General features: G+C 41.8%; 1 long non-coding RNA gene across 1 annotated transcript in view; it reads right to left on the bottom strand.

Moving 5' to 3' along the window:
* Positions 1 to 14909, bottom strand: part of LOC127060311 (uncharacterized) — a 45377-nt gene extending 30468 nt beyond the window's left edge. The window contains exon 1 of the long non-coding RNA XR_007779207.1: positions 14754 to 14909. This is a non-coding gene — a long non-coding RNA (uncharacterized LOC127060311). The remainder of the gene's footprint in view (positions 1 to 14753) is intronic.
* Between the last annotated feature and the right edge of the window lie 1894 nt (positions 14910 to 16803).

Below are 16803 nucleotides of genomic sequence, written 5' to 3'. Positions count from 1 at the left end.
AGAAAAAGGGGACAAGGTTAAGGTAGCTGGGAAAGTAAATTTTAAACTCCATTTCCTGACAGAAGTAATCGTTGACATTTTAGTTCCCTATCTTGTGTAACAATTTGACCAAACATTAGTTCTTTAAAAGTTCCACTAGATCCATTTTAACAGGATCACTGCAGAAGGCAGTGACTCCAGCTCAAATCCTTTTAGCCACACCAGCCCTTGGAGCAGCCAGGTCTGACTCAGGTCTGAGTCAGGCTCACCAGCGTGTGAGGACTGGGAGAAATGGTCTTGGTCTAAGCTGAGGAACTCAGGGAGTCTGCACACCCAAATCCAACTGGCTGTATGGAAAATTGTATTGCAGCTTTCCAGAACACACTGTACTCACAAAAAAGACTAAACAGGAAAAACCTTTTACCTTTTACAAGAATCAGCCACCGATGTGCTTAATTCACTCCCAAGTAGCTGAACATAAAAACCACAGGAGGGCACCAGGCACAGAGGGAAAAATCTGTTTCCTTCTCCTCCAAAGCCAGCAGCAGTTCGGATGGATCATCTCTTTGCTAGAAGCAAAGCTGAAATTCCTTTGCACATGAATGGCCCTCATCAACTTTATCCTCCTTCCAGTGAAGGAAGCAAATTAATAAGGAATGCTGATTACTAATTAGGTCTGTATTCAACACCTACATCTACCCAGGCAGATGCTAATGAGTGGATGTTTCAGATTTTGCCTCTTTTACTGGGAACACATTTTTTCTTATTGTTTCAGACTTGTCTAGATCTTATTAAATGTTGATACTTCACTGATCTGCCTGGCAACCCCCAACTCTTACACAAAGGTGGGTGACAGGGGTGTGAACCAACCAGAACAAGCCTGAAATCCCCAGCAAATACAAAGTTATACCTCAAATAAAAGTTCTGGCTTGGAGCTGCTGGAACTGGCTCTCTAGGGGAAACTTTCAGCAGCTTTTCACAGAAGCCACCCTTGCAGCCCCCCACTACCAAAACCTTGCCACACAAACCCAGTACAGCATCATGTTATTTGGGGCTGGAACAGACTTTCTTTCCAGTCCTATGTTTACCCATAAAATCTTGTTTGTCATCATCTTCCCCAAAACACAATTCCTAATATATTTAGTGCTTCAGTATATGCCCTGCTGACACACAGAGGGAGCAGTGCACACCTAAACCTGATTTTGGATGCTGCCTAAGTTGTATTTGCACCACCAAATTTGTTTCCATTCACCAGTGTTCATATTGAATTAGTTTTCCTGTTGTTAAGTAGCTTTGTTAAACCATTCATTTTACCTTAAGGATTTGTGTGGTATTATGGCCACAGATTAACACTTCTGGCCTGTATTTTTCATTTACTATCAGCATTCCATGAGTCACATGGATGAAAGGGTCAACAGTGTTGGGGTTTTTTTTTTTAACTTTAAGATACTTTGAGATTTTTACAGCTGATGTAAAGTGTCCTGGTGGAACTGGATAAATGTCACGTAGAAGTACTTAGAGGCTGTGTCTTCAGGGAGCTGTAATGTTACCACAGTTTGGTTATAAGCCATCCTCTTAAGTACTTAAACATAAAGAAGTGGTTTTCTTTCTCACAATCAAGGTACCTATTGACTACTCATGACAACTGCCTTGAATGTGTCCTGCATTTATGTAATGCCTGAGGTTTAGAGAGGCAAGAGCCAGTGAAACAAGGGATGAACTCACTTGAACAAATTTGTGGGTGCTTTGCAAAGTAGTCAAAGAGAATTCTTGTGCCATGGGTGTACAGACTATTTTAGCTTTAAAACCCTCACTATAAAAGTCTCACTACCAGTCCCTAATGATTGTCAGGGTTCAAAACCCAGTGCTAAACAAGGTGATTCCAACAGAGTCAATTCATTCATCTCTAATCCATTTTTTAAGCATCACAAGGTTTGTGCGTGTGCCTCTGCCTCATGTTTTTGATTCACTGATTGACAAAACAAGCAGTCCTGAGTACAGCACCAGGAGCATGTTCTTAATCCAGCCAGGACTGGAAGTATTTCAGAGTGAGCTAGCTGGGATATATTAGACTGATTCTTTTCAAAGATTCTTATGCCATTAACAAAAGGAGGGATTGGATGAGAGCCATGGGAGCTGTTTCATAACCTCCTGTGATCTTGTTTTCCAGCTGGCTGTGACGGCCACTCAGGTTCTGCTGCTCAGGTCAGACATTCTGGACCAGCACTGACAGTAAAGCCTTGATGGAGTCAGGCTTCAACTTTCTGCTTTACACTTAACCTTTGCAAAGCAAAGCTTCTTACATATTACAAGGATATGCACAGGGCAAAATTTAGGTCACATCAACAGCCCTCCCCACTCTTTTTACACTGGTAGAGCTATAATCAGTGTTTGTATCTAAAAATCTAAGATTTATCATTCTTGAAAGTCAGATTTTTCTTGAAAACATTCTTATTTCATTGCACATGCCCAAATCAAACATTCTGTCTCAAGCACACAGCTGGGAGTATGACAGGATTACTCAGCTGAGCTGCTGTCCTTTCTCCTCTGTAAAAAGAAGCCATTACGGAGATTTCCTTCTCTCCATCAAAGTGGTTAATACAAAGAAAAAAAAAAATCAAAATTGATTTCCGAAACATGCTTTGGCAGCAACTGAGGTGAGCAACTACATGGGGAAAAGGGAGCCAGGGTTGTTCCCAGCTGTGTTAGGAAACCACAGTCTGAGAAGAGCAATACTTCACTGGGAAGCTGAGCCAGGAGTGTAACAGTTACTTCAAATCTCCAAACTTGTAAGTACAAATGCAATTAAGAGATTGGCACAAGCAGCAGTTCAGAGGGTTCTGTGCACATACACGTTTGTGTCTTGGCTGGGAGGAGGAGCAGGTAAAATTACACTCCTTAAAAAGTAATTCGACCATTAGCTCCACAATGCCTCTTAATGCTCCCTTTGCTCACAGGGAGTCATTTGCATTGAGCTCCACAAATGGAAAGACACAAAAAGCCATCACAGCCTCTGCAGCCCACAAGTAATTGGGGTTCCAACTCATCCCACTTATGAAAAAGTTTTGTGTAACTTTGTTGGTTCTAGTTATGTATGGGTTATTTCAGCTCCAAATGGAGAAAATGTTGAAAAGGAAAATTATACACAAGTCTCAGACCTCAAATCACTGGTTGTCCAGAAGCAAGAAAGTAAATACAGCAAAGTAAAGCATAAAACAACTGCCTCATCCTGCCCAATATTATCAGGCTTAAGAGATTATGTGAAAAAGGATTTACAAACTTTGATTTAAAAATAAGAACAAAAGCAAAATGGTCATTATTACATGTTTGATATGGAAAACACCAAACCTTTTTTTATTTATACCAGATGTGGATAGGCAGATGTGAACTGTTGGACAATATTCACAGAAGCGGAATTAGGGAAATATCTATAATTAATAGCATGCCTGTGGGAACATGTTCTACGCTTCAAAAAGAATTCAGGTGGTATTAGAACTGGAAGAACCTCCTTACCCTGAAGATGTTGACAAATTTGAAGAAATTCCAAGCAGTGAAAAAAATCCTGATTGGAGAAACAGATTACTTGTGCAGAAACATTAAAGGAACCAATCTTCTGCTCTCAATTACACCAATGTGGTCCAGTTAAATTCAGTGGCAGTGTACCAATAGAACCAGGAGAAAAGCTTGATTGTAACATATGATATAAAGGATTTGCTTAGAAATGATCAGAGGAAGAATTCCCTTTAGGAAGGAAAGGAATTGGTAAAACATTTTGGGGAAACAATAGGTCCTGTAAGATTTAAAGTGCAAAGAAGGAAAATACAGCCAGAGAATGTTCCACTGCAGTAACATATTCTAAATACCCAGAGGAGATCCTCTGGGAAATTTAACAGAAGTTAGAACACAGCCACTCACTGTACAGAACAATTACACACAGGAGGTCTTCAGAGAAAACCACCAGGCAGTTCTTCCCCTGGAAATCCCTGTCATCAATGGAATCCTCACGACATCTGTGCTCATCTTTTCTGTGTCTACATCCATTGTTTCTCCCTACCTTAATTCACACAGTAGTGACTAAAGCATTATGAAAATTCATCCACGCTGGATCAGTTATAAAATGTAGTTGCATTGCCTATGTGCTCTGTGCACCAGATGTTCCCTTTTGTGTTCATCAAGAACACATTGTGTAAGAAGAGTTCCTCTAAGCAAAACACCCTCACCATTCTTGGTTTAATTACAATGACACTGCAAAAAATGGAACCAGAAAGAGAAATCTTATCCTTGCCTCCTGGACAATAGGATCAAGAGAGAGTTTCCAGGATAGATCTGGCAATACTTCTATAGAATCAGAGAATCTCAGAACCCTTAAGGTTGGAAAAGACGTCTAAGGTCATCAAGTCCAACAATCAACCCAGCAGCACCACCTTGTTCACCACTAAACCTCCTCAAGTGCCATACCCACACATTTTTTGCACATTTCCAGGGATGGTGACTCCACTACTCTTCTGGGTAGTCTATTCAACAGCTTGTCAAGCTTGATAACTCTTTCAGTGCAGAAATTTTTCCTAAGCTCCCATCTAAACTGCCCCTGGTGCAACTTAAGGCCATTTGCTCTTGTCCTGCTCTTCTCCCTACTTGGGAGAAGAGTCCAATCCCCAGGCCACTGCACCCTCCTTGGCAGGGAGTTGTGGAGAGCCAGAAGGTCCTCCCTGAGCTTCCTTCTCTCCAGGCTGAGCCCCCCCAGCTCCCTCAGCTGCTCCTGTTAGATAAATTTACCAGTTGCTGGTCACAGTGTGCTCTTAGAGTTGGTGTGCTTCTTCTTGAAGTTGCAACACCCTCCCTGCAGTACGTGTTCCCTGGGTGCTGGCTATCCCGTGGGAACCGGGCTAAGGTCTCCGTCGCTGCCCTTTGGAACGCTGGCACACCGCGATGTGACAGAGGAGCTGCTGCTGGCAGCCCCGGGCAGCGGGAGCCACCTGCGGGAACCACCAACAATTACAGCCCTGACCTGTCCCGGAGCTGGCTGGGGAGGGGACACCTGCCCACACCTGCCCCAGGGAGAGGACACCTTCCCTCCCGTGCCATGTCATCACAGCGGCCTTTGAGAATGTTGAAAGCTCCGGATATCCCTGGGATGCTGAAAACAGCACAGTCCTATTGCTGGGTACCAATACGTGGCCAAACATCTTCCAGGTCTTGTTTAGGGTTAAACAAGTAGTTAAGGATCACCAGTTGCTGTTCTGGACATGCTGGATCTTTAACATGAACTGGAGTGGTGCCACAAGTGATACCCCTCATGCACCTTCCTCAATCCCCTTGGCAGCTCAGGGCAGGGGCAGTTTGCTGTCCCCTGAGGGGTGTCCAGTGCAGCTGGAATTGACTGTCCAGGGCTGCAAACACAGCACCTGGATTCCTACAGGGAGGCTCCAGGGCACCTGCAGTGCACTGCTGCCATTGTCTCTGGGGTAACACAGCGTGTCCTAGCCTGCAGCAAGGGACACATCCCACACCAGGTCATTTGAGCCATTCAGATGACTGTGCCACCCCCCACTGCAACTCCCTGATGTTTCTGGCTTCAGAAATTGATAGAAATCTTAAGCCAAAACAAAACCAAATCTGGAGTTTAGCATAGCAAAGAATCGATCTAAAATTAAATGGGATTTACTTTGCCTCCCAAGCTCTGGATGTGACAAATTTCAGAACAATGAGATATGGAGCATTTAGAAGTCAGTGATCAAAATAGCATTTCTGATGGAAAGATTCCAGATTGGACTGCAGCAACAGTAACTATTTTGCAGTAAGGCCAAGTGTAAAAAAGCCCCTAAGTCCTAAAAAAGCCCCTAAGATATACAAAGGGAAAGAGCCATTTTTTCACATGTCCTCACATGAATATTCCCCCCCTTGATCACTGCGTGACAATAAGAGAGCTGGAGTCAACACAAAACTATTTAGTTGACTATCCCTAAGTTCTTTACATAGCTTGTATTGCTTTAAATATCTTTGCCCCCTGAAAAGTTAAATTCATCCCACATTCTTCTGGGAAGGCTCAGGGCTGGCGTTCCAGCAGCGTTCCTAAGGGGAGCCTTACAGAACTGGAATGTATTCACAGGTACTCTCCCTTCCCCCCAAGTGAGAAATCACAATTATGGGATGCAGGGAGAATTAACGTCATTTGAGAGACAAAGGTTTCATAGTACAGCACAACTTAAAACAGACCACAAGTCTGCATTAAACACAATCAACACCAAAATAAAAAAATAATACAGAGCACAGTAAATGGCTTCAAGGGATCCTCAGCCTATGAGGTTTTTTTCCTGCTGTTGAGGGAAATCATGTGCAGTTCTGCAAAAAACCCTAGGAACGTAAAGGAGTCCTAAAAGCAACGAAATCTTAATAGTCTGTTTTTTAACAGACTAAAAGGATTTGAATTCTCCAACTAAATTATTGATTATAAGATTGATTCATAAAAATTCATACTTTACCAATGCTGGTCTGCAGGGCAGTGTGACCCTGGCAAGCACAAAGGTTGTGGTCAATGAAAATAAGACTCCTTCTTCCACTTAAACTGCAGATCCCATCATGCCTCAGGTTGTTCCTAGTGCTGGCACGCGCTGGTGTTTGAGATGAATGCAGAGAGCAGGTTTACAAAACTTCCAAATCCTGATTTAGTAAAAACTCCTGTTACCAACTTCTCTAATGATGTTTTACCAACACACTGACTTTAAAATTGAATTTTCCCCTAAGCTCTGGCTGAAGGGGGTGGCAAAGGGAAAGCTGTTGAGGAGGCCATGTTGTGGCAGTTTTGTGTTCCCCTTGGGATGCCTTTTGCATCTGCAGTGTGCCTGGAGCTCTGGCTTTGTGGTTTTCAGAATCCTAACCCTAGGCTGCAAAGAAATGTGTGTGTAAGGATTTTCAGACTGAAAGGAGGGAACAAACAGATCTCATCTCCTTGGGGCTGCACAGAAGTGCTTCCTCTATGAAAACTCTCAGTGGGTTGGAAAGGTGCAGCTGTCAATATCTTCATTTTACCAATGCAGCTCAGACTTCAGCAGTTCAGGGGGCAAGTTTACAGGAAATGTGATATACCCAGCCTAATTTCTACTACATTCACACTATACAAAACCAAGATGCTTTTCTACTCTTTGCCCTAAAAGAAATGGAACTCTGGCAACAGCACCTTTTGAGAGCCCTCCATTGCTGGTGAACATTTCTACTTCATTTTTTTCAACAATGGAACAGAAATATCTGTTAGTCACTGCAGCTAAACCACTTTATAACGGGCATAGTCATATTTGATTAGAAATCAATTCCTTGTGCCAGCTGCATAATTTCATTCACAATTTTACTTCATCTTTCAAGTAATCTCAAAAGCCCTCAGGCCCTCCCCAGATGCAGAAGAGTGAAAAACTCTGTTACTCTGTTTTGAGAACACCCTCAGCTGCCAGTTCAATTTAACACCATGGATTTCTGGATTTAACAGCCTTGGTTTTTAGGCTGCCATCACAAAGCAGGTGCTTTTACTCATAGAACAGAATTATCTCTTGCAATGCAGAACATCTGACTTGCACATCAGATTGCAGAGTAATTTTAGAATTTTCTGTTAATATTTCTTTACAAACCTTTGTTTCAGATAATGCTGTATATAAAGGTGGTTATAGCCAGTGGTATTTACAGGCTTTTTATCTACTGAATGAGCTTTTTTAGTTCTACCTAAAGCTGGCTCTTCCTTTCATGGATAGTTCATGTCACACCTATCTGCTCATTTGATCTTTATCTTTTTCATACAGGCCTTGGCATCTCCTATGGCATTTTATTATAGTGGAAGAATCTGTTTCCTTATGAAAACTAAAAATAGCTTACTTGATCCTTGATTTCAGAGCTATTAATGTGCTAAGAAAGAACATTTTCAGTTGAAAGTAAAGGTTTTAGGCTTCTTCAAGGATAAAATCTAAACCCCCCAACATGACATGACTGTAATGCTGTCCAACCACACACACAAACCACAAGTTTCCAGTTCTCTGTTGACAGAGAACAGCCATCCACAGTGCTAAAAAAGCAGTTTCCCCATTAGGTGCCCTAACAAAGTTTTCAAACTATTCAAACACAGAGGCATAAATCAAGAAAACAAAGCTTTTGCAAGATGTTACATGTAAGTTATACTAAGAAGTTAAAGAAAACCATCTGGGCATAAAATGTAAATACAGCCAGCATAAAAAAATTAAGAGGAAAATAAAACCAACCATGCATTTCAAATGCTCCAAAGACAGAGCTTTCATTCTGTAAGACCACTGAAGTCTAACTCCAGTCATCCAGCTTGGACAAAACAGTCATTTCTCAAAATACCAATGAGCCAGGGCACTAAAGCTTATGCAAGATGCAGCTTTTTTCAATTTTTTGACTGATTTAAGATATGGTCCTTCAAGATGGGGAATTATCAGCATCTCTTCAGTGGCACCTATGAATCAAAGAAAGAGATGGTGGCTTCCTAAATCATCATGGAAAATATCTATCAGGATTAAACCAACCTAAAATGTTTGGTTCAGTTTCCTGTATTGCTGAAACTTCAGTTTCTGAAGGGTAAAAAAAGCACCCTGGACTTGCTGATAGACCCAAGAGATTCTGAGTAATGCCAGGAAGAAGAAAGAGAAGAAAGTCTGAATACAGTCCCAAAACCAGGGATCTGCAGTGTTGGAAGGAGATTAGAAAAGACCTTAACATGCTCTCTCCCTGAACAGCAACTGTCTTTCAAAGGAGTCTACCACAGACAAAGAAAAAAGTCTTTTAAAAATCAAAACCTAGAACATAATGGTATAAAATGCCCCAACTCTGGATTTTTCATGCTGACTTAGTTCAGATCACTTACATAAGCAGCATACTTGAGATTTGATTACATAGCTAGATTTTTTGTTTATTTATTTACTTTTAAACAGGATGCTTGCTTGGGTTTAAGTTAGTTTGGGGAAGGGGAAGTAGGAAGATTTTGAAAACAAACAAATTACTTACAAACAGACAAGCTAAAAAAATAAACCTGTAGTGCCAAAGCTCTCCCTGCCTCTCGAGGCTGGTACCTTTGGATTCCCAGCACATTCCTGAGCTCATGGAGTGTCTGGGAGGGCCCAGCAGCCTGGAACCCTTGGCAGAGCCCAGCTCACAGAAGATGAGACTCAGTTTATCACTGATTTCAGAGATAATTATCAAGATAGGGATTTCTGGCTTAATTTCCTGATTCGAGAAGGGAGTACGTGATCCCAATCATAAACCATCCTGTGAGCAGCAAATGATGTCTTAACAGCATTTATAGCTGAAGTTTAAAATACTCATGGAGTTTGTATAAAACAGATGTGAATTTTCAAACTAAACTAACAAACTATTTTCCTAAGAGGAAAGAAGTTGAAGCAGCAGAGGAAAGCTCTGTGTCTTCCTGTGCTTCTGAGGAATCACAAAGGGAGTGATGGTTCTCTGACATTTAATGTATGAACTTTCAGTTTTCCTGCTGATCTGTTTTTATTCTCTTCTTCCCAATAATTTTTCACAGTCTGCCTTTCCCACTTCTGGGAAATTCTATCTCCATGTCCTTTCTTGATAGGGAACATCTGTTTATTTAAAAAATACATGTTTTTTTCCCCTGCAGATATGATATTTTATTAGTCTTATGTGTTGAAGTTATTACCCCAGATATTGTATTTACTTGGGCCTTTGGCCTGAAATGTGCATCTGTTCTCAATCCATCCATAGGAGCCCTAATCTCTAATAGGCTTTGGAATCACCAATGTGTTGGGTTTTTCCTTCTCTCCTTTCCTAAGCCAGTTAATGTGGGCCATAATTTCCCTGGTTTAGTCAATCTTTTCTAAACCATCTGACCTTCAGTTTTCCAGCTGTGTAAACCTGTCTTGACCAGGAACAGTCAGAACAGAGGAAAGTAGCAACCACTTCTTATGCATATGCAGTGGATCAAACAATCACATCCTTCTCTTTTGGCCCTTTAAGCTGATGCTACAAACCAAACATTAAAATAAAATGAAAATAAAATAGCTCTATGTCATTTTCAGGGAGGCCAAATGCTTGTAGAGTATGTCCTTTAGCTCCAAAAACATATACTGAAAAATTTGTCATAGAATCATTGTGTGGAGTCATGGTGAGTGTCAGGAAGGCAAGAGCAACTAAATAAAATAGTGAATAAAGTTTTTCACTGAAAACTGGCAAATAAGCCTGAACTTTATTAGAAAACCTCAGACTCAGAGCAGAATTTTCTTCATAGAAATAAAACATGCCCCTTTAATTACAGCTTAACATGCTCCTGCCAAGGCAGTGCTGTGAAACACAGGCTGGAAGCACAATGGAGGCTTCCAGAGCCTGGTGTGGCATTGCCTGGAGTGGTGATGGACTGGAAAGATGCAGTTCTTCACACACTGTGTGAACTGTGACCCAGCCTCCTCATGAGTGGCACTCTCAGACATTCTGAAATCACAGGAACTGTTTGTCTGAAAAAAACAAATCTCTCCAGAACATCAGACAAACAACTTTTGGTTTTTGGCAAAACAGACACAAGTCCCAGTGGCCCAGTGCCGCAGTGCCAGAACTCTGCAGAGTGAGAGTAGAAGAAATGCATTAATTAACTCAGCGTTCAACCCCTCCCCTCAAACCCATGAAAAATGGCTTCTGTAGTAAATAATCATGGAGGATTTACCACATATGAGAAGAGCACTGAGTTTAAACAGTGTCATGCCCTTTATCCCACTGCGAACTGCAGTATCTGGACACTTGGCACAGCTGCTGTCCTTGTGTACTCTCACAGTTTGGTAACAGGAGCCACAATCTCAATACCCCTGAGAACTGTAAATTTGTTACTTTATTTGTGTTGCTGCCTCATAACTTCTCCTTGATCTTGCTTTCTCTACTTATTTTACTGGCAGTAAAACTCAGTAGATTAATAATGCTATTAATACTTTACTTTCTCTGCCAGATCTTCTTGGGTGGCCAGTTTCAAGCTGTGTAACAATCTTTGCTTGCTCACATCTCCTTGTTCTCAATTCCACTTTAACCTTTTTTAATTGTATTCTGCAAATTTTAAGGCCTCAGTGCATTTTCAGAACTCAAGATAGAAGCTATTTGAAACAGGGGTTACAATTCATGAATAACTCATGCTTCTATTCTCAAGTAAATAAAAGATACCTGAATGACACCCTAGCTGGTCAGACATCTACAAGATTCAGTGGAAAAGCTGATAATCATGATTTCATTTGTATTTTATGCTTATTTAACTGGAGCCTATAATAATCCTCATTACTTTTTGCAGCTACCCTGCAGTGAGTGATTTTCCTGCCTGTCACTATTATGGCAATGATGGACATATAAGATCCTTGCCTGCAGATTCTGACTCATCACAAACTGAGTACAAGTTCTGTGTCCTCTCCTGTGTCCTCTATTTGTCATTATAGAGTCACTACCAGTCTGACTTTAACTCATACACACTTTAGGCTAAACTTTGCTGGCAAATTTACAAATATCAAAAGCAGAAACTCTGACTCCTACTCCTCTATTCCTTGGTTCAGAAAAGATAAAACAGTAAAAGGAAAAATGTCAAAACAATAATAAATTACCCCAGAGCCACGGATAATAAATTACATTATGGCCTTTCTAATGTGTGAAATGCTGTTACTCAAAACTGGAGAGGCATGGAAACAATTGCACTTCAGAGTGAGAGAAGTATGATCCCAGCTCTTTTGTTCCAGTTCAAACACCACACAGGACCCTTGCTAACTAACAGCTGTGGTGCATTGTGCCTCCTTAGGTCAGCAAGGTATATCCAGGCTCCAGAGAACAGCTTGAAGCATCATTGTTTCTTTGGAAGTGAGAGTCAATAAAAATACTGACAAAGGAATGGAGCCAGCCTCTTGGAGTTGTACAAATTCCAGCTCTCCTTTATCCCCTCCCTCATCAAGTCCTTCAAAGAATGAAACAGCTTTTTGAACTTGCCTTTTTTTTTCTAATTTGCCTCAATATTCTTTTTGATGCTTGCCACAATGTATTTTCTAAAATATACCAAAAGTAACACTGTAACAAGAAGCTATCCCAGACTCTCTATTTTCTCCAAGCCTGTAACAGCACAACCATGGCTTGACAATGTTTGCAGCCGAAGAATTTTCAACAGGGAAACAGCAGAGTACCTGGGAATCTCAAATGACAGGCAAGCACTCTAAACAGCCTGGTGCCTGCTTAGCTCTTTGCTTTAAAGAAGCACTCAGAGGCAAAAAACAGAAGCAAAACCCCAGCTACGCTGCTGGAGGGATAAATTTTACCCTTGGCCAGAGATTAACATCTCATTTTCTTCCTCTACCGTGTTTCTTTATTTCCTTTCTCTACATCCCCTACTAATGTCCTATTGTATCTTTTTGCTTTCTGTTTATTCTTCCTCCTGTTTGCTTCGTTGTCTTTATAACAGAAAAGGTACTTCTGTGAAAAGTGAATTAATTGACTTTCTCTTTCCCCCATCCTTTGTCTAGTGCTTTCCCTCATTATCTTTCCCATTTCCCCATAAAACACTGCTACCTCCCCTGTCCAATCTTTGCTGGTACCTTGGTGCTCCCTCCTAGGAGCTCAGGGAGAACACTCTCTTGGCACCCACTCTTTCCTTATAAATCTGATTTACTGAAACTTGCTTTGCCAACCCTGATAAGGGAGGTTGAAATGCAGTTGTGGAAATGTGAGAAAGCTCCATCAGCTGCATTCAGAACTTCCATGCAGGTATGGTACAGTTCCTCTCCCTTTACCTCTCTTCTTACCCTGCTGTTTCAGCCACACAGAAGGCAACTCACGTACTTATATGTACAAAATGTAAGAGATCCTGCCATGCCTGAAGTTCTGCACTGCTGTTATTCCCAGGCTTGTGTTCTTAAGCTGAACATGAGGTCAAGACCCCCCACAATAAGTACAACCATGTCAATGAGAACAGATAAATAGAATCAGAATTCCCATGTTACGTTAGGTTTATGTTCATCTCGTAACTCCCTGTGTTTACTTTGCAGCCCTCTGCCTCTTCTGGAAAGGGCTGCTCCTTTTGAACCATCAAGGAAGATGCTGTCAACTCTTGTTCTTCCAACAGACCAGACTAAACAAGACATTGCCACAGAGATGAATTTCATAACTGGGGCTGCTTTGGATATCTGTGCCATCTGGTATTTACCACAGCACCTCGAGCTGGGAACAGCTGGGTACCCAGGATCTGCTGCAATTACCCCTTTGCCAAAAGAAATGCTGGGTCTGTAATCACCCCTCAGTGGAATTTTAGAATGCACAAAGCCACTGTGCACCCTGAGCACTGCAGGAAGGGCTGGAACACTGCACAGGCACCATGAGCTTCCTTAACCTCCCTTGGCCAAACCCAGCCCAGCCCACACAGCCTGCACACAAGGTCTGCAGGTGTTACCCCAGGCTCACTCAGGGCCCCTGAGCCCCCAGCCAGCCTCTCCAGGACTGCAGAGATGTGACCTGCTCAGCCTCTGCACCAAACTGGAGTAACCCCAGAGGGCTGACTGCACTCACAACACTGAGGCCAACTTGGCCTTGTCTCTGTGTTCAGACATTTGTGTGATTTCATCCCAACAAATCTGGAGAATTATAATATCATGCCACTGCAAAATGTAATTTATTCACAAAAATAGGTTCAGCAACTAAAGGTTCAGGTTCAATCAAAGCTTATCAACAAAGCAAGCTGCTCTCAGAGGGCTAGGTGTGAGCAGCACTTGCAGTTTGTCATGTCACACTGTTTAAATAATACAAGTTCATTTTTCATTTTATTTTCCCTTTACTAGTTCATACAGGCAGACACTTGTTTATTTCTCTCTGAAAGTCTTTTCTTAGTGAGAGATAAGTTACTAGGGGAGAGGAAAGGTTATATATTCAAACATGGTGTCAAGGTTGTTGCTAAACTGATGAGTCTCAGCTGTGGATCCTTCCAAAAAAGAAATGGTCAGACCTGAATTTGTCTTTAAAATTGGATTTACCAAGAAGTTGCAATAAGAAATCATTAACTTCATTAGTAGCTGGTAACTGCTGCAGAACTTTTCTTTATTATACAAGGCAGCACCAGAAACATTAATCTCTCACAAATGTTGTTAAGTACAAATTTGAAGAGGAGATTTGCTACAGAATAAAGGTGGTTATGACCAGCCTGTTTGCTTTCTATATAGGTGAATAAATTATTATCACACCATATTCTGACTGCTGTACAATAACAGTCTGGTCCACCTGGACACATCATATACAATAAATCAGGTTTTTGCCATCAATGTGCACATTTTTTTGCACCACATATTACATTAAGCTTTGCTCCAGACTGCCATTATTATGTAACAAGACTGGCTGCTAGAAAACACCTGTCTCACCTATGGATTTGTAAATAGATGTTCCTCTCTATCAGGGCCCCAACACAGGGTATTTTTAACACTTGCAGTCACCTGCAGGTCACATCACAAAGCCACAGCAAGAGAAAAGCCCCTAAAGTGCTTAACCAGGCAAAAAACAATCAGCAGAACCCAAAAGAGGCCAAACTTTTCTGTAAAGTTCGTGCTATTAATTAAAAGCCAGCAGATGTTGTAAAGCTCTCCACAGCCAGAAGGGCTATGAAACACATGATTTGCAGAACAAGCTTTAGGCTTTTATTCCACCCAAGCTGCTGCATTCCTGCTCAAAGAGAGCTGAAAAAGTGCCCCAGTACCCCTCCATGCTGTTCCAGGAGCTCCCAGGGCTCAACAGTGGCACTGGCCAACACTCACCTCTCCAGCAGCCCAGGGCACCCCTCCCTGCAGGCTCTGCTCCAGGCAGGACAGTGGATTCAGAGCTTGTTGTCCTCTGGTTTTCCAACAAATGCAAAAAAAGCCTCTTCAAAGGCATCCAGGCAGGCTCCAGCTCCAGGAAAAGGAGCTCCCAAGGAGGAGCTGTCAGAGAAGCACATGGCTTTCACTTTTTGTAGAACAACCTGAGGATCAGCCATAGCTCTGGGGACATCCCCAGTCTCAAGCCCCCTTCCACCTCCCTCTCCTCCCAGGACTGCAGACTCCCCCAGCCACTCAGATGATTGACCACAAGTTTCCTATCAGTCTGCTGAGGAAGGAAAACCAGGCCAGACCCAAACCCTTATACATGCACACCACTCCCTCCCTCTCCACAGCACCCTCCAGACTGGCTTCTGCCCAAAATCATTTGTTTTGGTGCTTGAGTTTTCTTCCCTGACATTGCACCTCCAGAAACAAGCTCTCCCTCCCAAGTCCTTGCTCATTTTTAGATGTGTGAAGTTCTTTTGGCAAGACAACCACCTCAGTTTTTTACCTCCAGCTTCTTATTTGCTGGCAGCTCCCTGTCCATTCTTTACAAACACTGGAAGTGTTCAGATTGATCACATTTTGATATGAAATTCTCTTTGTTCAGTAACATGCCCAAACATGAATAAATGTGAAAGAAAAGAACTGTTTCACATAATGATTATAGAAAATTCTTTTCCTGTTAAATCCTGTTATTTTCACAAAGACAGAGATTGTTTGGATCAAGGAAGGGAGGTCAGGTTCAGATCCTGGGGAGAGTGGTGTGTAGTGATAATAACACTTAGGATTTCTGCAGCATTCCTTATCCAGAGATCTGAGCCCTGTCTCCAGTACATTACAACAGCAGGATATGTTATCTTATGCAAACTCCTTCCTAAATTTCACAATAGCTGTAACAAGCAGGAATCATTAAATTAGTGTGGCTGAAAACCAGCCACAGAGCTCCTTCTTTCCTCTGCTTTTATCTAAATAAAGTGAAGCAGTCAGAGCTGAGGCATTAATCCTCTTCACTGTTTACCAAGTATCTACATTACTCTTAACAACACATAAATACTAAAAGTAATAAAAAAAAGGGGAAAACAGAAAGGAGTATCCAAACTCTCCTCCTTTAAGCAAGTTACCCAGTTGCAACCCCTACAAATGCTCAGTTGCCCTTTTACTACATCTGGTTCAAAGGCCACTAAAAATGGGATTCTTTGCACTGACATCAAAGGGCTCTGAATGGGACTGTCTGAAACACGAGGGGAGACAAGATTAACTTCAGCTTTCTGCCTATAGAACTCCAGCAAAAAGTAACAAATAATAATCAGAAGATAAGGTTTTCTTGAGAACCTACTGATTTCAGCACATTTTTCCAATGTCAGCTACCACTATGAAGTTGCTTGCTTTGTGAGAGTGGTGCAGAGTGTGCTACTAAACACAGTTTGCAGCTTAATATGACCTTTTTCTTCAATAACACTAAAGAACACGGTGACTAAGAAGGAAGCAGGAGAGTGGGAAAAGAGGTATGAGTAGTTTATAAAGCACTAGATTTGTTGTCTTTATTTAGTACTTCAGGCTTTCCTCCTGGCCTGCTGTGAAGCTGTAAGAACAGGCATCAGTGCCAAAAAATCCTGCACTGCTGCTGAAACCTTACCTTACCTTTTAACAACAGGCTTTATTACTCGTGTAAATACATCCTAGGAACTCAGCTTCTAAAGGGGTTTCTCTCAGTAACCAGCTTTCCTTAAACACATCTGGAACTTCTTTGTAACTCACAACTGCTTTGTGTAGTCACCTGTATGATGAAGGTTAAATGCTGTGGAATTACTGCTGGGGGCTCTGATTGCCCCACAGTCACAGGAGTGGATGTATAAAGCAGGGATACAAGGGGCAGAGGAGTCCTAAACAAACCCAAGATTATGTTCCTAATTGAAATGGCAGCCCAGGGTTTTCACATATAAAATCTGGAATCTGAGCTTACTTGCCTTAACATCATCTGTTTCAGCTGCTCCACATTCCAGGA

This window comes from Serinus canaria, chromosome 20 (genome assembly GCF_022539315.1).
Source record: "Serinus canaria isolate serCan28SL12 chromosome 20, serCan2020, whole genome shotgun sequence".
In the NCBI taxonomy this organism is placed as follows: domain Eukaryota; kingdom Metazoa; phylum Chordata; class Aves; order Passeriformes; family Fringillidae; genus Serinus; species Serinus canaria.
The sequence above is the reverse complement of the archived record's forward strand: the minus strand, read 5'-3'. Positions and strand labels throughout refer to the sequence as shown.